Raw genomic sequence first — 27,878 nt, 5'->3', positions numbered from 1 at the left:
CAATATTGAATCAAAGCAGAGGGGCAACGAGTGGTGCAGCGCTTGCCTGGCGCATGCGCAGCTCTGGGTTCTGTCTCAGCACAGTCAAGGAAAATGAAAGCGTGCGGTGTCTTAACCACTTACTTCTTAGCTCTGATGTGCTAAACCTTGCCTTAGGGTGTTTGCACTGTTGTCCCAAACGGGAGCACCTGCATCTTCACAGCTTAGTAGTCTCTTGTTGCCCCACTTCAAAGACTAATGAAGGGCATCCTACATATTTAATGTACATAAGGAGAGCGAGGGAGGGAGAGAGAGAAGGAGAGAGAAAAAGAGGGAGGGGCCTATAAAGATGATAGGAAACAGGTTACATGATTTGCACTGGATCCGAATCCTTTCGGTGTTTAAGTCTTTAGAACAAAATAGGTGGGAAGGGCTCTTTGCTGACCTTTTAAGTACCTCTTCTTTTTAGCAGCTGCAGATCAGCTCAGTGGCATAAAGGACTACTGATGATGCCTCTAGTTTCTTTGTAAATTATTTTCATTAGCATGCAAAGAGTCAGGTTTTCTTATGGTGTTTCTTTTCAAACAAGATTTGTCTTGTTTCTCTTGCCTCCTCTGCCCCTTGTGCTTTTCTTCCTCCACATAACCTCCCTTTTGCTTTTGTGTTATCAGTGTCTTTTGTCACCCTGTGCCCTTTCTCAATAACTCTTGTTCCCCTCTCACCTCCTATCTAATTTCAAAGCCTCAACCTGCTCTCACAACCCCTTATTTATGCAGAAAAGAACAGTAAAAGCTAGATGTTTCCAGCTTCTTGCTTGATAGAATCACTCTCAATGCACAGAGTCGCATATGCTTTAACCAGGTTTGGCTTCTGAGCATCTGTGTGATCTTCTTGCACGGATGCTATTTCATAGTAGGCAGAGCCGTCTGTCACACTACCCTTCAGGCTCTCACACAGACTTGGAACCTGTGTGGGAGGCAGGGGTGGGTGGACAGGTGCTGCAGGAGGTGCCTCACCTCACCTTTGCTGAACAGCTTTCGTTCTCTGAAGATTCGGAGGTCATTATTGACACCAGGGAGCGGTAAATATAAGGGCCATGTATTTATTTAACTAAGAATTAAAGAAATGAGAGGAAATTTAAGCCGTGACAAGACAGTGGCTACATAGAAAACGGCTGTCTGACCTTTAGTCAGATAATAGAGTTCAGAGTTCAGAGTTTGGGTGGAAGATAGCACAGGCTATTTCTCTTATCTCCACTGACTTATGTATTTGCTGTGGTGGTGCACATGTGAGTAGGGACCACAGGCACAGAAGATAAGGCTTAGTGTGCAAGGAAACATTTCACTCAACTCCCATGGGTGTTACAACAGGAAAAAGAGATGAAGGAAGAATTGAAAAACTGGGAAGAGGACCCTTATACACACAAACCAAAAGTCTCTGGAGAGAGTTGTGACCTGCAGAAGCTTCCAACAAAGGAAGCGGGGAGTGGGCCCCACAACTTGAACAGGCCATGATGGATATGAAGATTCGGCTGGTCACTAGCCAATCTAGAAATCTAATAGCCACGAGATAAGCTGGTGACTTTGTGAAGAGACAAGGCATGATCATATCTCTGATAAAAAATTCATACAAAATTAATTTACACTAGGTTTTATCTATGCACATCTGTCATGAATGAGGCAAAGGAATTAAGAGGTTAATTCAATATGCATAGTCCAGAAATTTGAGGTTTTAGAGAAGATATTGATTTTTGGCTACAAGATAAAGTCTGCCCTATCTACCTTAGGCCAAAATCAGGACATAACCTGGTTCTGTGCACAGCTACGATGCATACTCCATAATAAGATAATAAAGAAACAAGAGGTTGCTCCCAAACAGACGGCTTAAATGATCACAAAGATGACACGCTGGGAGTTTGTAAGATGTTTGGTCTATTGTGCAGACAGATAGTCAGAAAATAGGATATCATTAGTGTTTTCTTGACTTGTATTTTTAAAGTGTAAGCTCAGAAGTCATGTTTGTCAATATAAAAGGGAAACATTGGTATGTGTTTTGTATTTCTTTTTAATAAAAAAAGTGTGTGTGTGTGTGTGCACACACGCGCGCGCGCGTACATACCAGACATCACCAGAAAACAAAAGAGGACACCAGATTCCTTTGTGCTGCAGTTACAGGTAGCTGTAAGCCACCTATGTGGGTGTTGCAACTCTAACTTGGGTCTCAGGAAGAGCTGCAAGCAATCTTAATGGCTATATTGTCTCTCCAGCCTTTGTGTTTTGTGTTTCTAATTTTAAGGAAGTGATGGCATTTTCCATAGGATTTAGGGTATCACTTATCTCTTAGCAACCTGTTCCTTTCTTCTCATCCTGTCTCCACTGGAGTCAGATTGGGTAAATTGTGTCTTCCTGGGAAGTTACTGAGATGATCAAGTTTTCAGGTTTATTTTCAAAGTAATCTCGTGACTTCCACAATAGTTGATTTAACAGTTTATTCCACTTAATACCACTTTTTTTTGGTACCTCCTTGTATACACAATCGTGAAATGCCTCACTAGATCGGATCCCATTCATGATGCTTGGTGACGTTATCCCATCCCTGAAAACTACTATCGCTAAATTAAAATCGCACCATAAAATTTAAAAACTGAGTGAATTCTAAAAACAAAACAAAACAAAATGATACAACAACAACAACAACACAATCCACAGCATTTCAACTCATGAAAACCAAACACTTTTTTTTACAACGTAAAACAAATCAGCTGAACAGTTGTAAATGTTAGTAATAAACAATAGATTGAAAGTAAATGAATATGGATCGTCCACACAATGTAACACATTGATTAGACATACTTGCTGGAGAAGAGGTGCCTGGGCAGTGGTTGCCGGGAGTGTCAGGAAGCCATTCTTTTCTTTCTTTCTTTTTCTTTTATTTTCTTTCTTTCTTTCTTCTTTCTTTCTTTCTTTCTTTCTTTCTTTCTTTCTTTCTTTCTTTCTCTCTCTCTTTCTTTCTTTCTTTTTTAACCCAGAGTTGAGGACCAACCCGCCTTGGGCTTGCTAGGCAAACACTCTACCACTGAGCCAAATGCCCAACTCCCAGGAAGCCATTCTTTTAAAGGTGTTTTTCTCTCTGCTCTGCATGTGTCATTTTTAGTGTTAAGGGACTCATGATTATTCGCACTTAAGAGTGATGTTTATAATAATTTGAAAAGATCAGATCAAAATACAAGGTGAACTTCACAGTGTGGTGAATGCCATGGTGGTTTGAAGCCCTCAGGAGTCTTCCCAGTGCACCACCAGCCCTGGAGCACAGATCTTTTGGATGCACAGAGCAGAGGGCTCGTGAGCCACCCACACATGAAACAAACATGAGACTTAACTCCATAAGAAATTTCCTGATTAGAAATGTATTGAGTAAATTAGTATTTTCAGAAATGGAAATATTGAAACATCATTCTCTTTAAGCTAGTCATTAACTTAAAGGGTATGTGACAAGAAAGTATTACACCAAGAAGAGAGAGAGGCTCACACTTTTCAAAAGGAGTTGAGAGGGGGAAACTCATTAAAATGAAGAGGCACATGCACTGAGTCTGAATCTGGTATCTCGATATGGGAAATGAGGGTGGGTATCAGATGTGAGTGGGAGGTCAGACAGCTTGGAGAGAGACCAGAAACTGAGGGCAGGGGCATCACTGAGACAAAGTGGAGATCTATGACAGGGTAGGCTCCTGGGAGGATACGGGGGGAGGGGGGTGACTCTAGCTAAGACTCCTAGTAGCAGGGGTCATGGAGACTGAAGAAGCCACCCTCTGATTAGACAGAACTCCCAGCGGAGGGAGGGGAACACCAACCCACTCACAAAAACTGCAACCCAAAATTTACCCTGCCTACAAGATGGGCAGGGATAAAGATAGAACAGAGATTGAGAGAATGTTCAACCAATGACTGGCCCAATCTGAAACCACCCCATGGGAGAGAGCCAACCACTGACACTTAAAGATACTCTGCCATGCTTATAGATGAGAGCCTTGCATAGCTGTCCTCTGAGAGGCCCCACCCAGCAAAGGATCAAAACAGATGCTGAGATCACAGCCAAACATTGGGCAGAGTGCAGAAAGTCTTGTGGAAGAGTGGAGACGGGGAGAATAGAAGGACCCAGAGGGGACAGGAGCTTCTGCAGGAAGACTGACAGAGCCAACTAACTTGGGCCCAGGGGCGCTCATGGAGATTAATGCACCAACCTAAGACCATGCATGAACTTGGCCTACGCCTCTTACACTTACGTAGCTGATGGGCATCTTGGCCAACATGTGAGTCCCCCAGGAAGGGGAGAGGGAGCTGTCTCTGAATGGACATTGTTGCCTGCTTTTCGATTACTTTCCTCTGGCAGGGCTGGCTTGCTGAAGAAGATACGTTCAATCCTGATGGCACTTGATGTGCTGCTGTGGGGTGTTGCTGGTGGGGCTCCCCTTATCTGAGAAGTACGGGAGGGTGGGATCGGGAGGAGAGGAGGGAGGGCCTATGGTTGAGATGTATAAGGAATAAAAACATTTTTAAAAAAATGTGTTCTCAATTTATTTATTAATTTAATCTCTTTACACCTCGATTCCAGCCTCCTCCCTCCTCTCCCTGGCCCTGCCCTCATGTTCCCCTCCTCTAATCCTCTCTTCTTTCTCTCAGAACAGGAGAGACCCCCAAGAAGTATCAACCCACACAGGCACCTCAGGTCACAGCAGGACCAAATGCACCCTCTCCCACTGGAGCCAGACAAGGCAGCCCAGCTAAGGGAAAGGGATCCAGTAGCAGGCAACAGAGTCAGAGACAGATCCTACTGTTAGAGGACACACATGTTGAGTGCTGCACATCTGCTACATATGTGTAGGGGGCCTAGGTCCAGTCCATGCGTGCTCTTTGGTTAGTGGCTAAGTCTCTGTGAGCCCTCATGGGCCCAGGTTAGTTTACTCTGTAGGTCTTCTTGTGGTGTCCTTGACCTCTCCGGCTCCCTCTTTCCTTCCTCCCACTCTTCCACAGAATTCCTGAGCTCAGCCTATTGACAGCCAAATATTACTGTTGTTTTAACTTTATGTGTATGGGCACTTTGCCTACATGTAAATCTGTGCACCGTCTGTATGCAGTACCTGTGGAGGCCAGAAGAGGGCATCCGATCCCCTGGACATGGAGTTCTAGAGGCTTGTGAAACACCATGTGGTGAGTCAGTTGCTATCGACTGCGGAACCTTCTCTCTGGCTATTATTTTAAAGAATAAGAAAAACCAAATGGGTCCTGTCAAATCAGTTTATCTTGCTTGGGCATTCCCGATTTTCCAGCACGTTGCTCCTTTGGATGTTGAGCTGATTACTGCATCCTTTCTGTTTAACTCAGACCGTGGACTTTTCCCATGGTTCTTAGTTTTGTTGGAAGACCCTTGGCAGTCTGGTTCTCACAGGCTCCTCCCATCTTGTGTGCTCACCGTCTTGGTTAGCGTCTGTCAACTTGGTGCTATCTACACCTAGAATCTAGATCTAGAATCATCTGGGAAGAGGAACCTCAGCCGAGAAAACGCCTCCGTCAGATCGGCCTATAGGTAAGTCTGTAGGGCATTTTCTTGGCTACTGATTGATGTGGGAGGCCCAGCCCACTGTGGGCAGTGTCAGCCCTGGATAGTATGAGAAAATAGGCTGGGCGACCTGTGGGGAGCAAGCCAGTAAGTGGTGTTTCTGTGCTTCCGACTTTGGTTCCTGCCCTGAGTTCCTGCCTCCAGGTTCCTGCTCTGAGTTTCTGCCTTGACTTACCAGGATGGTGGACTGTGACCTGTAACCAATAAACCCTCTCCTCTCCAAGTTGCTTCTGTCCATGGTGTTTATTACAGTAGCAGGAGGCAAGCTATGCTAGTCACCCTTCCCCAGCTGGGTTAGCTGGGCTGAAAATTTCCACTTTGTAGAATTTGATGTCCTCACCTGCCAGTCTCTGTAAGCATAAATTCCTCCTTATCAAAACCCTGGTTTTCATCTTTTTTTGTTGCACACTCCACTCTCAGGTGGTGTGTTACTTCTTGGCAAGGTCTTTCCTATCTCCTAGATCAGGTCAACTGTTAGATTCCAGCTGTGGCTTTCGGAGACCCTTCCTCCTCAAGTTTCTTCTGGCCAGGATTCTGTCACAGTGACAGGAAACAGACCAGGACAGATGCAGCAGCATCTCACACTGCACCTCATGATACGTGCAGTTATTAACTGTATCGCTGATTTTATTCTTATTATGTTTTAGTGTTGTTATTATTACAGCACTCTTTAAAACATTTCCCTTGAGAGGATAGTGAAAGCATCCTGAGGCACAGACAACAAACTACATCCCGGCTGTCACCATCTCCTTGTCTAGGTCTGCAGCGTGAACAGTGTTAATCTTCTGTGCTGCCTCCTTTGGGGGATGGGCACAGAGAGGTTGTTAAAAACATGGTACTTGGGCTGGGGAGACAGTTCAATCTAGAAGCGCTTTCCTCAAATCGTGAGGGTCTGATTTCGGAGCCATGGGCTGGTCCACAGAACAGAGGTGCTGAGAGAGTGTACATGCGTGGGTGCACACACACAAGCATGCAGGCACACACACACACACATACACGCAGGCATGCATGCATGCATGCACATACAGAGACACACACAGAGGCACACACAGACATACAGACGCACATGCACACATGCACACATGCATGCATACACACAGACACACAGACACACAGCACACATGTGCACACATGCTCACGCACGCACGCATGCACACATGCATGCATACACACAGACACACAGACATGCGCACACACGTGCACACGTGCTCACACACGCACGCATGCACACATGCGTGCCCTCAAGTCTGGTTTTAAAGCTGTAGGTTTCCTATACAGGATGCATTAGGAGAACAGAGAATAATTATGGAGCAAGGAGAAGATTTGAGACAGTGGTTCCAGTGATTATTGAATATGAGGATTAAATGGATTTTTCAGCTTTTTGTTGAAAAAAAAAAAAAAAGAAGTAGAAATTAGACACATAGTAGTATTATTAAGTGGGACCAGCTAAGGGAAGACAGAGACGTGGGAGCAGAGAGTGGAGGAGGGGCAGGAGTAAGAGCAAAGGGTTATGGATGGAAATGCCACGATGAATCCATTACTTTTTATGCCAACCTAAAAATTTATTTAAAAAGCACTATTATCTATGACTTTATTTTAGTGATTTAATTATGTCTTTAGTTTTGTTGGCTTAAAAAAAATTGCAATTTGATCAGTCTGTGGTAACCGAGGGAAAACTCGGTTTACAACAGTTTGAAAATGTGATGTGAAACCATTCAAGTGATTTTAAAAGATGATTTAACAGCTTTCAAACAATTAGCTTAACCCCGTGTTAAATTAAGAAAAAGAACTTGCTCCCTTTGTTTTAAAAAGGCAAAAGAGCTCCACCTGGTGGTTAAAAGGAGTACTGCCCAATTTCCATTCGCTGTTTGGAATCCTCTACATGCAATTCCTGAATCATGTGGAGTTAGTCCATTTTATGAATTATCTATTTTTTTTTTTTTGGAGGAGGAGGGATCTTGGTTTTAAGTGTTGGAAGTTCTTGAAAGTTCTCTTCTACACCTTCCTTTCACACTGTCTGTGGTGGGGAAACCACTCTTGACAATAAGGTCATCACTTACTGCCTCTGAAATGCTTCCTTTCTCAGGCTCCTGGTTAGGCCCCGCCTCCCCCAGGCTGCTGTCCCCAAGTACCTAGCATAGGGGCTCTGAGATAGGTGTTTTAATTTTTTATTGGGAACGTTTTGCAGTATATGTTGAGAGGAAAATTGATTCTTTTTCCACCCTTGCCCTGCACTGCAGGCTACACTAGCCTTGAACTTACGGTGTAGCTGAGACTGACTTGACCTGCTGCTTCTACACCCTAGGCATTAAGCTTACAGGGGAGAGCCACCATGCCGGACTCAAGAGATTTCTTTGAAATATTCTGAATCAACGATTTAAATAGAACTATTGACCTTACTTCCCTTCCTATTTGAAAGGTTAAGATGAAGTAAGTTTGAATTAAATTGGGTGAATGTCCTGGAAGAAACAGAAAAGCAGTGGTAGAGGGTGGTGCCGCCTGACCACTGGAGCTAAGAATGAAAGGAGACATCTTTGTCTGTAGACAGCAACGAATAGCATTTTTCTCTAATAAAACTTTTTTGGTATTCTTTCATAGTTTTTTTTTTTAAACACTCGTTAATAATGTTTCTCTACAAATTATATCTTAAGGCTAATAATCTTGATGATATTAGATTCTGCATGATTTATTCATTTGTAATTGGAACACAAAACGATAGCACTCCACTGTTCTTCGTGTCTCATGCAAGTGTGAAACAGATGGCGTTATTGTGTGGTACTAGGTATTGCACCCTGCTTAATCTAAGGAGGGAGAGAGAGACATCCTGGGACTCTCAGGAGTCCTGGGGACAGTTCAGGGCAGCCAGCTCAGGCCATCTAAGGAACACCCTTTCCCCTCCCTTTTCTTTGTCCAAGCTTTATACTCCTGGGCTAAACCCTGATGGAGGTTGTATTTTGTGCCCATCCTTTGGTCCTCAGGTTGTGAAATATCTTCCACAAAATATTGGTCCTTCAGGAGATGGCAGCCCCTTGGAAGAAGCTAAGTGATGCTGGTAGGAGCATAACAAGTGCCAATGGCTTGACTTACTCCTCACTGGTCACCGTCCCCTTTGTCTGTGATGGTTGTTTTCTTTACCTCCAGAGATGCTATGAAGGAATTTAGTCAGGATAACATCTCTACGTGCTTATGTCACCCCTCACTGAATACCCCACATAAGGCAGACTGGCCACTGGCTATCAAGCCCCAAGAGGCTGGCGTTTCTTAGTCTAGGCATGACATCTTAGAATGACTCCTGATATGTAGAGGTGGGGCGAGACCGCACCTGCCCAGGTAAGTCATATCCACTTGCCATTTTCTTTCTCCTCCGCCACAGCCATTACCAGCAAGGGCACTCGCTCCCCAGGGACAGTAGGTGCCCGTGGAGATGGAGTTACACTTGGAGAAAGAAGCTCTTTGTAGGTACACACAGGGGATGTGTTGAGACTAACTCTGCATCTTGCTCCTTTGAGAATGAGTCTTGTACCCTCTTTAGAGTGGTGGTAGCTAGAGGGGAGGCAAAGTGTGTACTGTATATATTCAAAAACATCTTAGGCACAGCTCTGATCTTTACCACCCTGCATATGACACTGTAATATCTATTATTTAAGCAAGACAACCTGTCTTGCTTTTCTTGCTTATTATAATGTGTAAAACATTTTACTTATTGAGGTTTTAATATTTGTGAGTTATTATTTGTTTGTTTGTTTGTTTGAGACAGTGTCATTTTATAGCCTATGCCCTCTTCCAACTCAGTAGCCCAGGCTGGCGCTTGGACTACTGATCTTCCTGCTTCAGCCTCTCATGCACTGGGACTACAGGTGTGAGCCACCACATCTGGCAATACTTATTTTTTAAAGTAGTTTTTGAAATCTTATTTGAATAGTTTATCTTTCTGTTCTTAAACCATCGATTTCAACAAACACTAGAGGGCATCCATTGCTCTTCTCAAAAAACAAAACGACGTTGCTTAACAAAGAGGTGAGGAAATCAAGGTTTTCTTCGCATTTTTAATCCTTGAATTTTTGTGGTTTTATATACATTTTATCCAAGTTTGATTGCTATGATATGAACATATCCCTTCCTGATCTTTAGGGACTCGTTTTTCACAATAGGTGGAAATCTAATGGAGGTCAGGAAACTGTCAAGACATGCTGATTCACGGAGGAGGCTGTCATTCGGGGGTTTGAGTTGCCATTTTTGGCATCTGGCAGCTGAGTGCCTTCGGTTGTGAAAGCAAGGACAACCCATTTGACAGCACCGCATCCTGAGCAATGATGGCCTGGCCAGTGGAGAAGGTCCAGGCATGGCAGAAGGTGGAGGCGATAGAGAGCAGGAAGAGAAAAGCAAAGGCAGCTCTATCAGATAAGCGGAACTGGAGAATGGCAGACACCAATGCGGCAGGTTTATCTGATGCAACATTACCAGGCTAACATGTGGGAGAGAAGTGCAATGAAACACTTACGGCTCTTGGGTCTCATACTTTTGTGGATGGGATATCTGCTTACAGATCACCTACCACCCTCTGCAACTCCTACTGATTTCTTCCCTTGGCCCCATTATAACCTGTTTCCTAGTCTATAGACCAGTGCCGCATTACAAGATAAAGGATAAACCATCTTAGACATAAATGCAGGTTAACCTGCTAGCATTCCAAACCAGGTTTAAAACAATGTGCTTTTTCCATTGTTCAGTAGAACATGTCAGGAACCTGTGATCCCATTAGGACGAGGCAGGAGGATGATTTGAATGCTTAAAGCACATGAGTTTGAGGCTAGCCAGGGCAACAGAGTGAGTCTTCATCTCAAAGCAGAACCAAAACCTCCCAAACCATCAGTTACCAGTAATTGCATAAATTTAATTATTTTTTAGGGAAGGGCATGGAGCTGGAGGAGAAATATTTACTGATGTTTGTTGCAACATGCCCTCTGGCCTCATGCTGACATCAGCGACATCTAGATCAACACTGTGGACCCAGCCACCTCACCGTGTGTAGCACAGGCATTCCCAGCCTGGTGAGAAATTTAGACCTCTTTGGCTGTGTCCCCTTTTGGTCTCTTGAGTCATTACACTGTTACTGATGTTTCTTTTTCCATTATCGCTTCGGTTAAACTTTTTTCTAAGAAGTATATATGCGCTTCCTATAACAGGAAAATCAATGTCCTAAAAGTGATGGCTATAAATTGAAAAGTATTGTGCTGGACCAAGAGCCTTGTAATTCCAGGAAGCCATCTGGCCTTTAGATTGCTTTTGCCAGTTAGTTTGTAAAGCCATGTGAGGTGCTTACATTTTTATGCCATGTCAATATCAGAAAGGTCGGCAGGAATATGGAACTTGCCTGATGCCGTTTTTGAGGAAGAACAAAGACTAAGATGTATGGGGATTCTCTTGCATGAAGATAAGCTAGTACACACGTGATAATTTATGTGTTTTCCACTGTAGTAGCACAAAGGTTCTGAAAACCATGACAGAAAATTACTTGTGTACATTCTTCAGTGGAATTTGCAGAGTCCTTAGATGGAGTTTCAGGACTGCGGGTGAGATTACACAGAGAGCTTGTGTGCACTCCTTTGGGATAGTTCATGTCCGTTGTCAAGTGAAAAAAATCATAGCAGATACTGTATACCCTATTATGCGTATACCCTACATGTTTGTGTGTGTACGTGTAACAGAACATTTTCATGCAGATTATGCATATCTAATGCATTTTCTGTATTTTTAAACACTTTATAGTGTTTCTATTATAATTATATGAAGTACTTTAAATATTTAAACAAATATATAACTGAAACACACATACACATGCACACAAGTAGTGTATGCCTATAACCTCAATATTCAAGAGAAAGGGGCAGGAGGATTGTCAATTCAAGGTTAGCCTGGGCTGCATAATCGTGTGTGTGTGTGGGTGTGTATGTGTGTGAATAACTTGCTAGGTACACTGTGGTGTATAAAAAGAGTCTATAAAATATGACCTCAAAAAGCGGATGAGCATGCTTGTGTCTTCTAAGTGGACTGCAGAAGTTATATAGTCAGGACTCTGGAGTTTTGAAATGAGAACAGTGACTATTAGACCCACAAGAAGGCCTTTTAGATAGGAGACATTCTGTACACATGGAACGCATGGCTGATCTCACATGCCTTGTGAGGCTGATACAACTGCTTCTAAGTGACCACGGCTTTCCATTACCCTGTTGTTCCCCTGTTGTGATGTTCCGCTTTTTCTCTTTGGGCTGAAAAAGTCCTTTGGCAGGCGTACTTCAGCTTTGCACATTATTTCTCTACTCTACCTAAAAATGTAGACAAATAACGTTAAGTAAAGGGCTGGTGAAACCAGTTGTGTTCTTTATCATTGATGGATCCACAGTGGCAAATGTAAAAGGATGCCTGCCACCATAAGCGTCCCTCCTTGTGACTGTCATGTTTATAACGGTTTCTTTTTCCTTTCATGTGTGTGTTTGTGTTTGTGTGTGCACCTGCGCGCGCACATGTTTATTTGGAGCACCCAGGGCTTTACTCTTGTCATTATCCATGGAAACAGTTGGCACAATGCTGCACATGAGTGTGGGCACACACATTTCATAGTGCCTGTGGGCAGGGGGCAGGCCAGATGACAGCCTTGGGTGTTGGGTCTCTTTGCTATTTCCTTCTTTGCATGCAAACCTGGCTGGTTCCTGAGTGACCAGGGGTTCTCCTGTCTTTACTTCCATCTCTCTGCAGGAACACTGGGATTAGAGATGCTTTTACTATATGTCTGACCTTTTGTGTTGGTTTTGGGGGATTTGAACTCAGGTCCTTACGCTTGCACTCACCAATCCATCTCTTCAGCCCCTAGAATAAATTCTTGCTCCCTTTGAGTGAAAGTTGTATGTTTGTGTTGACAGTTTTAGTGTCGAGGCTGCTTGAATTTAGGGAAACATTCTCTCCTTTCCCTTTGCTTGACTCCAATGTCCAGGCTATTGAGGCCCTGTTGCTTCTGAGGAAAAATGGGCTCCAAGCTGACAGTCAGAACTGATGGGTCTGAGGCCACAAACCAAAGCCATTATAGTCCCATTTATCGTTCTTTTTAGGATACCAGCCCACTCTTTGATCCCAACCCCCGACCCATCTAACCATCCAGTCCCGGCACACATAATGGAGGTAGGGGTGAGGAAGCCTTTCTTCCTTGTTGGCCTCACTGCCATGTGCTGTCTTTAGTCACAGCCAGCCTTGAGTAGTTACTTGAATTTTGGTCAAGGTCAACAGCACGCTTTTCACTTTTCCTGAATTATTGTGCCGTGTTGAGCTAGGAATGCTTCCAAATTAAACTACATAAGATTAAGGAGAATAATTCTCTTAGTTGTTTTTTTCCTCCAAGAGTTATGCACTGGGGGTGAGGAGGAAAGGCAGAGTGCACTTAGCGGTGACCAGCACAGGCCACATTGTCCTGCCAGAAACCAGCCCCCTGTTTAATTGTTTTCCTGTCTCCAGAGACAGCACTTTAAAGAAACCCAAGTGGGAAGACATATAAGTCATCGTCTTTGGAGAGGAGAAATATGTGTTATCTGAGCAGAATAGCTTAAATCATCATTCGCAAACGACGTAGTAATCTCTGTGGCGTGTGGAACCCAAAAAACAGCAGGTTAATAGTCTTGCATAGTTTTCTTTGAATTTTTGCCGTGTCTTTGTCTTGTTTTCCTTGTGGGAGAAGACTGCTATGTATACATCCCAAAGGATTCTAGAGAGTTCTTTATCTGTCCGCACCTGGCTAAATATTCCTTGGCACTCTACAACTTTGGACGTACTTGAACTTATTGATCATCAGGGTGGGGGTGGCTGTGTCGAAAGAATTTGATCTATCTTTCTTTTTTTCAGGCAAATAAATGATCTGGAAGATTCCAAAGACCATGGAATTTTGCAAATTATAAAACAGAGGTAACAAAACCACATCTAGGGATGTTTACCCGTGAAGTAACAGAAAAAATAAACACAGACGTAAAGGTCAAGCAGTCATTGAATAGTTCTGACAGTAAAGATAAGGAAATGACTCAAATGTGCAAGGCGATAAAAATGATGGCAAGGTAAGTTTTAATTCATTTGTTTCATGGAGTACTACTTATTCATTAAAACTAATGTAGGACTGTATTCCTATAGATGCACAGTGTACTGTGGTGATATGTGTGTAAGAAAATATATGTAGATGCCATATATGTCTATACATTTACACACAGAGTAGTCATGATAATTTTGGGGCAATTAGGAATATTATTTTTCTTTACGATTTTTTTATGCCTTTAACTCTTCTCTACTCAAAGCTTAGATTGTAAAAGGTTTAATAGCCTGAGACCCAAGTACTTAAAACTGTCTCCTGTAAATTTCCCCACTTCCTTTTACCCTGAGATGTATCTGAGTGTGCACCTGAATACAGAACACATTGTTCCGACAAAACCTACACTGCACTTTATGACTTAATTGAGGAAACGGCCTGTTGTCATCTGCTCTCAGTGTTGTATACTCCCAATTGGATGGTGTTTTGCTATTTTCCTACTTTTCCTCTCTATCTTCTATTCTATTACTTTTGTTTGCTATGAACTTAATAAATTCACTCATTCAAAATGGCAAGCGTGGCAATCGTAATCAGTCTCCAATCTGTCAAGAGCGAATGTAAGATGGATCACTGGGCCAGGTGTGGTGGCTCACACCTTTAATCCCAGCACTCGGGAGGCAGAGGCAGGAAGATTGTTGTGAGTTCGAGGCCAGCCTGGTCTACAAAGTGAGTCTAGGGCAGCCAAGGCTACACAGAGAAACCCTGCCTCAAGAAACCAAAAAAAAAAAAAAAAAAAAAAAAAAAAAAAAAAAAGAATCACTGACAAATAAATACAAATTCCATTGAAATACTGGTAAGGAAAAGGCAAACAATGCATCAGAAATCTGGGCTAATGCCATGGCTAGGCACCACACAAAAGGAAAAAAATCAGAAATAACCAAAACGGCCCAAAAGATGATCAACTCTACCAGCAATCAATAAAATGCAAGACAGAAGCACGAAGAGGTATGATGGGAGTTTATACTTCCCACAGCGAGGCACATATAAGCAGAAGCCCTTACACACTGATGGTTAAACGACACATTGTACAAAAACCCGGAAGCCTGACATGATGTTGAAAATGTGTAAATTCTCACCCAGTGCTTACATTACATTTTTCATACCCAGGGGAGGTTTGCGCCTGTAGCTCAGGAAATATGTCCACGAATATCCACTGATGCTGTGCTTAGGATAGTCCCAAACAGGAAGCAAAGCCCATGTTCAGTAGGAGGAGGCCTGATGAGCAAGGTGTAGGGAATTCGAACTACAGAGTTCCACAGGGAAAAAATGAAAGATAGAGGCACCATGCAAGCAAACCAGCGACTGGAAAAGTTAGCTCCAGAGGACTGTGGACAAAGCTGAGCAGCCTCAGGAAAGCAAGGGCTTGATGGACAGAAGTGCAGATTGAGGGCATCTGTCTTCTGTGGAGTATCTGTTTGCTGAGGAGTATCTGTCTGCTGTGGAGTATCTGTCTGCTGTGGAGTATCTGTCTGCTGTGGAGTATCTGTCTACAGCGGTGGTGATCCCTGGTGTTGGTCATCAGAGAGGCAAATCCAGGGCAATGTTTACGACCTCAATCTGGGTAGTTAGTCATATAAATGTTTTCACATGTAAAACAATTAATAAGACTGAGCACGAACCACAGCGTTTATGAGTCTGAGGCAAGAGATCCACATGTCCAAGGCCAGCCTGGGCTACATAGTGAGATCCGGTCTCAAAAAATAAAACAAGATATTGGGCTGGTTTTCTGGTTAGTTTTGTCAACAAAAATTAGGGTCACTAGGGAAGAAAGATCCCCCCAGTTGAGAAATTACCTTCATCAGATCAGACTGTAGGCAAGTCTGCGCAAGCATTTTCTTGCTCTTGCATGTGCACACATACACACACACACACACACACACACACACAGAAACATGCAAACACACATACACACATGCATACACAAACACATAAAAAGGACAACAGAGAGGGGAGAGAGACTGCCAATAGAGAATGTGACTCCACATCTCGGTCTTCCCTCCACTATAAACCATATCATCTTTGGCGCGCCACTTCTCCTCCCCAGCATCATCTTTAAATAAATGGGTTTAGCAAAGCCAGCCTTACTGCTTCATAGGATTGTGTGAGGATCAAGTGTACTTGAGAGCACTTGGTGCTTTATTAATGAAAGGCAGTGTCCAAAGGCAATGTAGTTTTCCACGTATGAACTCAAAAGGTTTATCCGCCCAAACTAGTGTTCAGAGCCCACATGATGAGAGGTGGGGCTGATCAATTTAATCACGCATCTCCCCACTGCCAGCCCAGCTTTCTGTGGAGTTGTTAGCCAAAGGCTGTCTGAAGCTGTTAGTGGGAGAGGCACAGCTGGCCTTGGAATGAGAAGAAATGGTTCTGAATCCGGCTTTGTCCCTGACTGACAGAGGTGCTGGTGACTGGCTTCCTGCTTGTGCTCCTGGATTTCTTTGTAAAGTAATGACTTTGTTGCCAATAAAGAGTGGAGATATTTTCTTAAAGGAGAGCAGGGCTCACTCTCCATCATCCATACCCACCTGGGTGTACAGGAAGCTGCAACAGGCGCCAACTTCTCTTGTCCAGCAAATGGCAGGTATCCACTCAGACTGATAGCTTTCTTCCAAGTGGATGATGACCTCCTCTGCCCTTCATTTTTGACGTGTGTGTGTGCGTGTGTGTGCATGTGTGTGTGTGTGTGTGTGTGATAGCCTCTGGTGTTGGTCTGCAGAAACCATCTACCTTTTGAGACAGAGGGTCTCACGGGCCCAGAATGTTATAAATGGTCTAGGATAGCTGACAGGTGAGTTTCCAGGAATCTGCCTGTCTCCAATTTCCGTTTCACCATTGAAGAGATTGAAAATGTGCAGCACCGCACCCAGCATGTTTAATGTGTGTTCTGGGCACCCAGCAGCTATCTCACCAGGCCCTCACATGCCCGCTGTCCCTCACAGCGCCCACCCGCTGTCCAGGTGTTTTGCAGGTGTTTTCTCTCTATCTGCAGCTTCTCTCTCCTCTCTCTCTCTTTTTACACTTGATAAACTGCAGTTTATTAACTTTTCCTCAGCTGCCAGAATCCTTTGGCTACCCCGCCTCCAATGCCTTCCTGAGACAACGTTTCCTCCTGATTTTGCCAGCTTGCTTGTGTAAACTCCCAGAGAGTGTAACTCACAGGAGACACCACCAGATCTCCAGCATGCGGCTTGGCGTGCAGGGGGTGTTCAGCATGTGTTTTCTAAACATCTGGCAGGCACACAGTGTGGGGGGAGTTCATGGCTCTTTAGACTTAAGAGCTCTCTTTGCAGGTAGAGCTGTCTTCATCCTCTTTCTGCAGACAGCTCCGCCCTCTTGGTTTATTTTCTACTTTATGCTCTTTCACCAGGCTCACAGCAAGTTCCTTTACCTGCTGGGCCATGTTTTAAAAAGATTTGTTTTTATTTATTTTCTTAAGTGTGTGTGTGTGTGTGTGTGTGTGTGTGTGTGTGTGTGTGTGTGTGTGTTGTGCACATGTGTGTGTGCACAGGCCAGGTGCAGGACTGGTATACCTCTATTTATCTTATTTAGGGGTATGCCTCCCACCATCTGCATACTATTCCCTGCATGAAATCTGTTAAGTGTTCTGGAGAGTTCTTCCTCTGCTGTCAGGATTTATGAATCAGCCGTGGTGGCTCAAAGATATCCAATTTTGTCCCTTGTCCATCTGTATGACTTATTTGTTTCGCAAAGACTCGTCGGAGGCAGAACAGCATGGCGCACCATCCTCACACAGGTGCCGAGCTCTGCTGACTAGGGCCAGACTGTGGCTACTTCAGCTCTCTGGGCTCCAGGCTCTTCCCAGAGGCACAAAAACAGTGACTATAGCATCCACCCTTTCCAACAGTGTGAGGTGTACGTGGCTGATTATGCATGAGGCTCTTAGAGTGCTGTCTCTGGCATGACCTATTATGGACAAATTAACAAATAATCGTCAACAGATGTCTTAATTTGGGGTCCACAGAAAAAGCTCATGGAGCAGAGTTCAAAAGAGTAGTTTATCTGGGAGGCAACCCGTTAAACTCCAGTGGAGAAGTGAGGAAAGGGAAGAAAGGGAAGAAAGGGAGCCCGTGCACCTTCTCCAAAAACTGGTGAGTAATCCCATGGGAAAATTCTGGAAGCCACGTAGAAGATATGTCTTAAAGTATCTCAGCCGAGGGGTGAGGGAACTGAGTATCAGATTCCAACTGTCATCGCCCGTGGCGAGGGTCTATTTTAAGGAGAGTGCTAGAGCTGCCTCTGCAGTGTCTCTTCCTCAAGATCTTGCCTGGAGTGCTTGCTCCCCAGACGGTGGTGCTCTTTTGGGAGGCTGGTCTGCTTGGCAAGTGCAGGACACTTGTGGTGGTGGGGCTCTGGGAGTTCATTATTTCTGTCCTAGCTCTGTCTTACTTCCTGCTTCCTGTCTGTCATGATGTGAGCAATTTACACTGCACACCCTATTGCCACTGACTGGGCTGTTTCATGGTGCCTTCCTCACCATGATGGACTTACACCCTCTGGTACTGTAAGCTCAGTTCTACTGTTTTCCTGCTCAGTAGTTTCTGTGATATAATCACAGCTATGCAAAGGTGAGCTAATACCCTGACCCTCCTCCTCCTCTTTTTTTGTCCTTGTTTTTTCCCCGTTCTTGTTCTTCTTCTTCTTTTTTTCTTCTTCATCTTCTTTCTCTTTTGTTTCTTTTGTTCTTGGAGAGGATTTCTAGTCAGAAAGATGCATCTACAGATGAAACAGCCAGAGGCCAGCCAATGGGCGCAGAAATGATCAGCCAGGGGTGTGTGAGGACTCTGATAGACCATATACATCTGCTCAGTTTATCTCTTGGATTTCTATAATGACTTTACCAATCTCAAAGGTGGCCAAACATGGCTTAAAGAAAGAGGAAAGAAGTGTTGTAAGCTTGGCAAGGGAAAGTAGTAATTGAGAGAGCACAGGAAAGAGAGCCTGTGCCAGCAAAGTTTGGTTCAAGATCCAAGAGCTAGTACTGGGCCTTCAAGGTGTCTCATCATCTGCTTACATACTTATCTGTTGATATTTTATGCATATAATACATTATGTGCAATGAGGCCAAAGGCTCGTGGCAAACCTTCTGTCTTAACTTTGTGAATGTGTTCCCAACTCTTACCATTAAATGAGCTTTTCTTGCCTTTTTGCTGGAAGAATGACTTCATTACATGGAGCCTAAATTAATGCAAACACTTTAGATGATGATTGCATACTGTGCATCTCAGAAAGCTAGAAGACAGGATTTTGATGGCGTCTGCCAGACTAATGTTTTAAAATATGAATGCATTTACAGAAACTCACTCAAGACTGCTGAGCATCTGCTGGACAACTGGAACTTTCCATTTTGATTTTGGGGGGTTTCTCTGAAAGCCACAACAGGATATGAAGCATCTCTGGGAGGGTATTGCTTGTTTTGTACCCTTCTGGGTTGATTTTGGAATTGATCTGTGACCCAGAAATGCAAAGGACAGTGTGGCCTGGCTCTCGTCTGGGAGCTCACTGTCTTCTCCTGGAGCCCGTGGGCTGTACCCACTAGGAATGTGTTTGAAGTGGTATCCTCATTAAAAATCTAAACCCAGAAGAAGCACAGGAGCAGAACATTGCAAATCACCCCTGTTTTCTTAGGCTGGGGAGACCACTGTGCTGGCAGAGGCTTTATTTGTTCGGTTTGAGGTTGATCCCTTGAAACCAGAGCTAGCTTCTTCAGATGTTCAACCAACAAGGTATCTGTTGCTGGACAGTGGAGCATGCACGACAAACTCAATTCTTTGCCCTAGAGTCATCATACGTGTATGTGTCTGTGTGAGTATACAGACGTTACTGTGTGTGTGTGTGTGTGTGTGTGTGTGTGTGTGTGTGTGTGTGTATGAATATGTGGAGGTCAGAGGACCTCTAGTGCCTTCTACATTTGTCTGAGACAGGGTTTCTCATTGACCTGAGTATTGCCAAGCAGGCTAGACTAGCCAAGCAGAGAGCTCTAGGGATATTCCTATGCCCACCTCTCACCTCACCATCCCTGGGAGAACAAGCCTGTGCCATAGGGCCTAGCACTTCCATCTGGTGTCTGAGGATCCAGTCTCAGGTTCTAATGCTTTTAAGTCAAGGGCTTTACATTCTGAGCCATTAAAAGCAAGCAAGCAAGCAAACAAACAAACATACGAGCCAGCCCATAGTGTGTAGTTTTATAGGAAAAGTTAATGTGAAATCAAAACAGTTTTATAGTTATAGAGATGCATGTAGGGAGAGAACAACTGGTAAGAACTGAGTTTCCTGGGCTAAAGAAATGAGAGAATTAAGTGACTAAAACTGTGATGTGATGCTGTGTCCTTGATCTAAACTCCTCTCCCCCCCCCACCCCCAACCCCTTTGCATGTCGGTTCTGAAGGAATATGCTGAGTGGTCTGAAGGCTGTACGGCAGAAGGACTCCAGTGAAGTGCAGATCAGTTTCTACAACTTTTTGCATGGATGGAAACATCACGTGCTGTTCAGTGCTAGTCGGGAGCCACTGGTAATGGCACTTGAAGTGTGGTCATGCCACCACAGAACCAAAGCTTCCATTTAGTCAAAACTAAAATAGTGGCGTGTGGCTATTCTACGGTTCCCCCAATCACCCCCAGGACAAAACAATGAGCCACCTGTGGAAGAGTGGAAAACAAGAACTGCAGATAACAAGGGCTGGCGAGAGCACCACTATTGAGATTGCAAAAGTGAGCTTGTTTTTGGAGGAAAGGCTCACGCGTTAGTCAACGTCCAATCAAGAGACAGAAGACATACACTTCGTTTGCAACATCCAATCAAGGCACAGAAGACATACCCTTTGTTTGTGTTTACTAATGTCAACTAGACTTGATATAAACTAGACCGACTTTCGTGGTATCCCATAGTCATCCTGTCCAGGTCCAGAACATTTTCTTTAACCCGGAAGGAAGCCTCACACCTGTTTAGTTGCTCCCCTCTGATTTCCGTCTCTGACCCTTGGAAAGCACCACATAGTATTCAACAAGGATTACCTTTCTAGAGACGTCTTATGAGCAGACTCAGACTGTATGTGACCTTTCTCATTTGACGTGTCAGTTCCCATCCGCATCGTTTACAGTAACCGATAGATGCAAACAGCCCAACCTCCCAGTGAGACCACACACCCTACACACACAGGAGTATTATACACATGTAAAAAGAGCTGCTAATACGTGACTGTGTGGATGAACCCCCCCAAGTTCTTGGAACAGAGGAACTCTAAATACAGAATGGTGAGCTAGATTTAAAGTTGCTAACTTGGTAACTGAAAACGGAAATGGGTGCCACGGAAGTGACGACTTCATGAAGCCGCCACCAGCCCTGGGGCTGGAAAGAAAGGTTGGCGTCTTAAAAGTATAGAAAACGGAGCGGGACAGAGGCGTAGCTCAGACCTTTGTAGGCAGCGGTGCTGAGATAGCTGGGGCTGAGAGTCTGAGAGCATCTTTGGCTGTTTCTGGACATGTTAGAAAAGTACAAGCAAGACGCAGTTCCAGCCATGGAGAGGAGCTGCTGCTGTGGGGCTGACCAGGCTTTGGGAGGCGACACTCAAGGGACCAGTGAGCAGAGAATGACCCGATAGACACCAGCGTGAAGCCCACTCTGTCTCCAGCCATGTGCCACTCCCTTCTACTTCCTGTTGTAAAAAAAACCAGGATGAAGTAAGCGGCAGCAGAGTACAGCTTGCGGAGTCTCTGCCCCAGAGCTACACATCAGACTATAGAGGGACAGTTTTGTGTTGGGACAATCATTTAATTTGTAGCACAGTTCACAAAAGAAAAAGAGCTTAGGCTGCACTGATACGATATAACCCATGAAAACATAAGATTGCGTGAGCAAAGCAAGACAGAAAGGTCACATTGTAAGATTCCACTCATAGGAAACTTATAATCCGCAGACTTTTTCACATGTCCTGAAGCCGACTGTCTCATCCACCCCAAAGTTCCCAGATCACACTGTTCTCGGCCAGCCTGCTCTGGGAATCTCCTGTCTCTGTTTCCCGGGGATTACAGGTGGGCATCCTGGCATGTATGTGGGTTTGATGATCCGAACTCCATACCTCCACTGTATGGCTGTATCAAATCTTGTCCATACACCTGTCAGGTGTTCATCTGGCTGTTTCTACCTTTTGACTCTTGTATCTTACTGTGATCACTTATGCATGAGGTTTGTTTTCTGTGTGTGTGTGTGTGTGTGTACTTTTTCCTTATCTTGAAGATATACCTACGTGTGTAATTGTTGGGTCATATGATGTACTAGTCTGTTTTTGTTGTGATAACAGAAAACCCAAGGTTAAATAATTTATATAGAGACATTTATTTTGAGGCTGTTCTTGACTCTGGGAAGTTCCAGGTTGGGCACCCTCATCTTATGAAGGCCTCATGCTGTAAGCTCATGTGGCTCATGGGGTTCATAGAAGGGTAAATGGGGATGTGCTCCTTTTACAAAGCCTCACCCATCAGACAATCATGAACAAAGCCGCAGTAATCACTACCATTCTCTTTTTGGCAGAAAATGCAGGTATCTTTTCCTGGGATGGCAATAGTTTTCCACATATCAATGTCTTCAATTCTGTTAGGATTATTTTAACTAGGTTACAAATATACACAGGACTACATCCCAAGACAGTGCTTACAAGACAGCACGGAGGAGTATTAGCTTACAGCATCTACTGCTTTGGTTGGCTGTCTCTGCTTTCCAGGATGGAATTATTAGTCCTGAGGCAATGTATAAGAGATATTGAACCAACAGTGTCCAGAACCTTGGAAACAAACCCTCGTGTCCATCAATAGTGGGACTGTTGGGGTGTTTGTAAAACATTGTTTTTACAGCTGTGTGAAGCAAACCTGAGGTACCTCTGATAGTCCAGAAGGGCATCATTGTCTATTGTTTAGGAAATCCACCCTAAACTTGGAGAAAAGGCAAAAAGCCTGACTTTAGCTCCTGCTCCAGGATTTTTCTGGTCAGTCTGAGGGTCTTCTGTCTTTCTACCAACTGTAAAAGTGACTTGGCCTCACTGATGCCTACAGTGGGTTAAGGCCAAACATCTTATGGCCTGGTGAAAAGCTAGAGGCTACCCTGTGGGACGTGAGGAGGAGATTACACTTACTAGGCTTTTCCCCCCTGTATGGTAAAGAAGATAACCCCAAAGTTATGATTTTATTTCCCTGTAGGGCAGTGATCAATTTTACATTGAATCTAGTACTATTGTAGTATTCATGTTTTACTGTTTATATAAATCAAATTCTGAGGGGCTTGTAATTGTTAATATCTATGTGGGATTTTAAAAAATATTGACAGGTTTTGATGATTATTAAATAAGAAAAGAAATATGTTAGTTTGTTTAGTCATATATAAATCCCTACTCATATGTCTTCATGCTGGTACGCTTGCCTGTGTGGATACGAATGTGGACAAATAGAAAGTAGAGTGTCAGTATTAGTCTTCTAACCTTGGGGAGGCATGTGAAGAAACTGCATCTATTTCTACTTTGTTCTCACTCTTTTAAAAAGTTTTATTTTTATTTTATATATGTAAATGATTTATTTTGGCCTGCATATATGTATGTATGTGCACCACATGTGTGTCTGAGGCCTGTGAAGGTGAGACGAGGATGTTGGCGCCCCTTGAACAGGAGTTACAGATGGTTGTGAGCCACAATGTGGGTGTTGAGAACTGAACTCTGGTCCTTTATAAAAGCAACCAGTGCTCTTAACTTTGATGTAGTTGTTTGACCTCTCCCTGACTTTTTTTTTATTGTATTTATTCTCTCTCTTTCTCAAGTCTATTTCTATATATGTGCAGATATACATATATAGATATAGTGTATGTTAACATATTGCCCTATATTGTAAATTATCTCCAAGACCACAATCTTATGAACCAGGGCGTCGAGAGAGAGAGCACTGGGGAGGGTTCTGTCTGAGATCCTTTAATTCTTCCTCATGAACATTTCAAGAAGCAATTTCAGAGCACTTACTTCCTAGAACTGAGGTTGGGTCACTTAAACCACACTCTAGACCTGGAGTCTCGATGCCTCGTGGCACTGGGCAGAGACACCACCAGTTCAAATGACTAGAATGTAGGCAGCTCTAACCAAAGCTTTTTTTTTTTTCCTCCTGCTGCCAGCAGACAGCAGGCCAGAGCACAGCTCTACTTGTCAACCTGGGTGGTGGTGAGGTGTTTATAAGCCTTTTGATAAGGGCACAGAGTGGCAGTAAAGTGGGAGGGGCCTGGCCCTGGGTGGGCTCCTCAACTCTTCTGTACTATGACTCCTTCAGTAGGTAATTTGTCTTCGCTTTGACATCTTTTTTTTTTTTGGGGGGGTCTGGGTTTTTTGAGAAAGGCTCTTGCTGTGTGGCCCTGGTTGACCTGGAACTCTTTCTGTAGATCAGTCTAGCCTTGAACTCACAGAAATCTGCCTCTGAGTGCTGGGATTAAAGATGTGTGCTATTGGGCTGGGCGTGGTGGCGCACTCCTTTAATCCCAGCACTCGGGAGGCAGAGGCAGGCAGATCGCTGTGAGTTCGAGGCCAGCCTGGTCTACAAAGTGAGTCCAGGATGGCCAAGGCTACACAGGGAAACCCTGTCTCAAAAAAAAAAAAAAAAAAAAAAGATGTGTGCTATCATGCCTGGTGAAAGCCTCGAAACTTAACTTTTTGGTGAGGTAGCACTGTATGTAATGTGCCACAGACATGCTCTGCACAGAGCACACTGGCAGAAGCGGCTGGCAATCTTCTCACCTTTCAGAGTGAGAGGCCAAATGGCCCTTCTAGAAAGACTGTAAAACACCTCCTCTGCCCATTCAGCACACACTGGGATATTGTTTTTATTGCTAGGCTGAAGCTCAGAAAAACCCCTAACCATTTGGTTTTCAGTGTGATATTTGTCATGGTTGCTACCTGCTTTACTGATGGGCCATTTCCTTCCATTAGAGATGAGAAAGGCTGGCTGAATGCGGGAGTGGCTGTGGCCCGCCGAAGCCAATGAGAACTTCACAAAGACAAGCCCACTAGGACTAGAAATATGCGTGACTATAGTTTGCGTGGTTTAAAAATGTGCAAAGAACCCCTTCTATGCGTTTTCCTGACAGTTATATTAGAATGGAAAAGAGATGTCGAGGTATGAAGTAATGACTTGTGGGTAATGGGCAAAGCCATCTTTAATGGGTTATTTCAGTTATTTCTTTTATATAGATCTCCTGGATGATAGACCGTTGTTTTATGTATTTATTTTGTGGTGCAGGAAGCCACACTTTAGATGACTATAATCCTCTGCTTCCTCTTACCGGTGCACCTGAAGCGTTCACGGTGTGTTTCTGAGCTAAAGGCTGTCCAGTGTGCATGGTGACATGGGGTGGCACTTGGGAACTTGAGCACTAGGGTTTTATGCAGACTCTGATTCCTTTGATGGACTCCGAGGCATATTTGGACAAACAGGCAACGTTTAGTGAAACAATGGAAATATTTAGTGAGCCAGATAGGCATATGAATGATACTTGAATCCATAAAGGGCTTATTGATTTCTCTTAAATAAGGACTTCCAGATGGGTTTGCATTTCCCATGATTTATTGCAACCCATGTTATGATATTTATAAATAATACAGAGGATTCTTTGGAGGCTATGTGACGTGCAATAAACTGATGTACACCAGACGGCGTTAGGCAAGGGCAGACACTGGCAAAGCGAAGGGGCTGTGTTGTACAGGGCAAGTCTCAAGCGACCCATGAAATACCAGATAGGGAAAAGTAGAAAAGGCAACTTGCTTTTACAGAGGAAGCTTTGTAAGCTTAATCATATTTCCATTTCAAGTGTGAGGTTCTTTTTCAGTTACAGTTGGGAAAAGCTACTGTACCACACGCTTTACTATTGAGTTCATAACCCAAGTGGGAGTGACATTGTTTGCAAAGATCCCTTTCTTAAGCTACCAGGGAATTATTCATAGAAAAAAGGGCTTCTTCCTTCTTTCCTTCCTTCCTTCCTTCCTTCCTTCCTTCCTTCCTTCCTTCCTTTCTTTCTCACAATGCACTCTGTTCTGTATCAACTGAAGATGAACTGTCAAGTACATCTGTGTAGTACACATAAACACACACACACACATGCACACACACCACACACACACACACACACACACACACACACAGTCTGTAGGAGTGCAGTAGGCTGAGAACAGTGTGAACAAGAGGGAGAATGATCTCACCTGAAATGAAACAACTGAATTAAGCTTATCTGCAGAAAGCACCGGAGGCCTTTGGGACAAATCATTTCACCGGTGGCAGCCAAGAAAAAGGAATATGATATCACAGACCTACGGGAGGGGAATAGGGGGAAAGCGGCAGGGAGGGAGGAATGGGACGATACAAGGGATGGGATAACAACTGAGATGTAATCTGAATAAATTAATTAAATAAAAAAGGAATATGATTTAAAAACATCCTATTTCAGAAAAAGAGCACAGTGACAGAAAACATATATTAGAAGTTTCATTCTTCCTGACAACGCTCTGCTGGGCTGGATCATGCATTCTGGGTCATTTTTGGAGAAGCAGCTAATTTCCTGTCAAGAAATTCCTAGTGAGAGGCTTTATCATTTAAAGCAGACTTTTGTGATGGTGTTCTCCTTGTGTCGGTTGGTTATTAATTGGAGTGATAAGAAAAGGGTCTCCTTTGTGGGTACCCTTATGGTAAGGGACAAGCGTCCCCTTCCTGAACGGTGTCTCCAATGCCCTTCTGCTTTTCGTAGACCAGTGTTGGGATCTGAATGGACAAAGGGGTGGGGCTAACAAAACTCTCCTATTATACACGTGGTAGTTTTATATCACTAATATCAAATTAAGATGTTTTCAGTCTTCACCCTCAGCTTGCAAAGCCGACCACAGGCGGCTTTCGGCTCTCCTCTCCATAGCCGCGTTGGCTGGAGTGGTGCCATTTCTCTGTCAAACAACTTACTGCTTTGTTTTCACTTCAGGAGCTGTCAGTCTTCGCAATCTGCCGCATGCATCGCCCAGAGAATGACTGAAACGTTTGAGAGCCTTATCTAGTGATTTACATGCTGAGATGGATTCTGTGGTGAGGTGTTTGCCTAGAGCCTGGGGTTCACCTCGCACTTTGGGGGGGGACTTTGATATGAACACAAAGCTATTGCTCTGTCCTGGTGGTGCATGCCTATAATCCAAGCATTGGGGACACATGGTGGGGGCAGGGAAGGGCGGGGTTAGGTGAGCCGGTCATGAGTCAGGGCTAGCCTCAAACTTGCTGTGAGGCCAAGGTTGGCCCCCTGTGTCCACCTCCCAAGTGTTAGGATTATAGGCATAAGCCACCATACCTAGCTCATTTTTACATTTATTTCTTACCTACTTGGAGGAGGGGGGATATTTGGAGGGGTATGGATCGAGTTTTATCTCTTCTCAAGTACCCCCCAAACAATTGTTCCAACCAATTATGCAAAGCTTTATTTTTGATGTGGTGACTTCAGATGCCATTTTGAAGTTTAATACACACTTGAGTTTTAAAATTATTTTTAAATTCCTTGACAGTACCATATTTTCCTCATGAAGTTTAATATCACACTACTTAATCTAATTTCATTATAATTTTGTTGGTATTTTAATGAGATTTGTTAAGTTAGAAACCAACATATTTCTATTCATTTACTCTATATGTCTTTTAGCAACATGGAAGAGTTTTCTAATATGAGCTTTGCATATTTCTTGAAAAATTTTTTAGGTATTTTCATATATTTGTTGGCATTATAAATGGACTTTTTTCTAACTCAATACCACCTAATTGGCTCTTAGTTGTGTACATAAAGATCTTTAATTTTCATACATTATATAATAACTCACTTGAATAGAGAGACTCAATAGTATAAAATTATCTGTACTTTCATTAAATATGAATACAATATTTATACTTTAATTGGGGGAAACTCATACAAAATTGACTTTTATTTGAAAAAAGAAAAGTGGTGTTGTGGCCTGTGCAGGAGGAACAGCAAAAACAGCTTTAGAACTGATGGAATGCTGCCCACCAGCTAGTACAACCACAAAGGGTGACCTCAGAGAGACAGAGCCCTGAGGACCTCATGTTGGGAGGAGTTCCTGCTGCTGTAGGCTTTGGTCTGCTC

This window comes from Acomys russatus, chromosome 15, assembly GCF_903995435.1.
Source record: "Acomys russatus chromosome 15, mAcoRus1.1, whole genome shotgun sequence".
Lineage (NCBI taxonomy): Eukaryota > Metazoa > Chordata > Mammalia > Rodentia > Muridae > Acomys > Acomys russatus.
Note: the sequence above shows the minus strand (reverse complement) of the source record.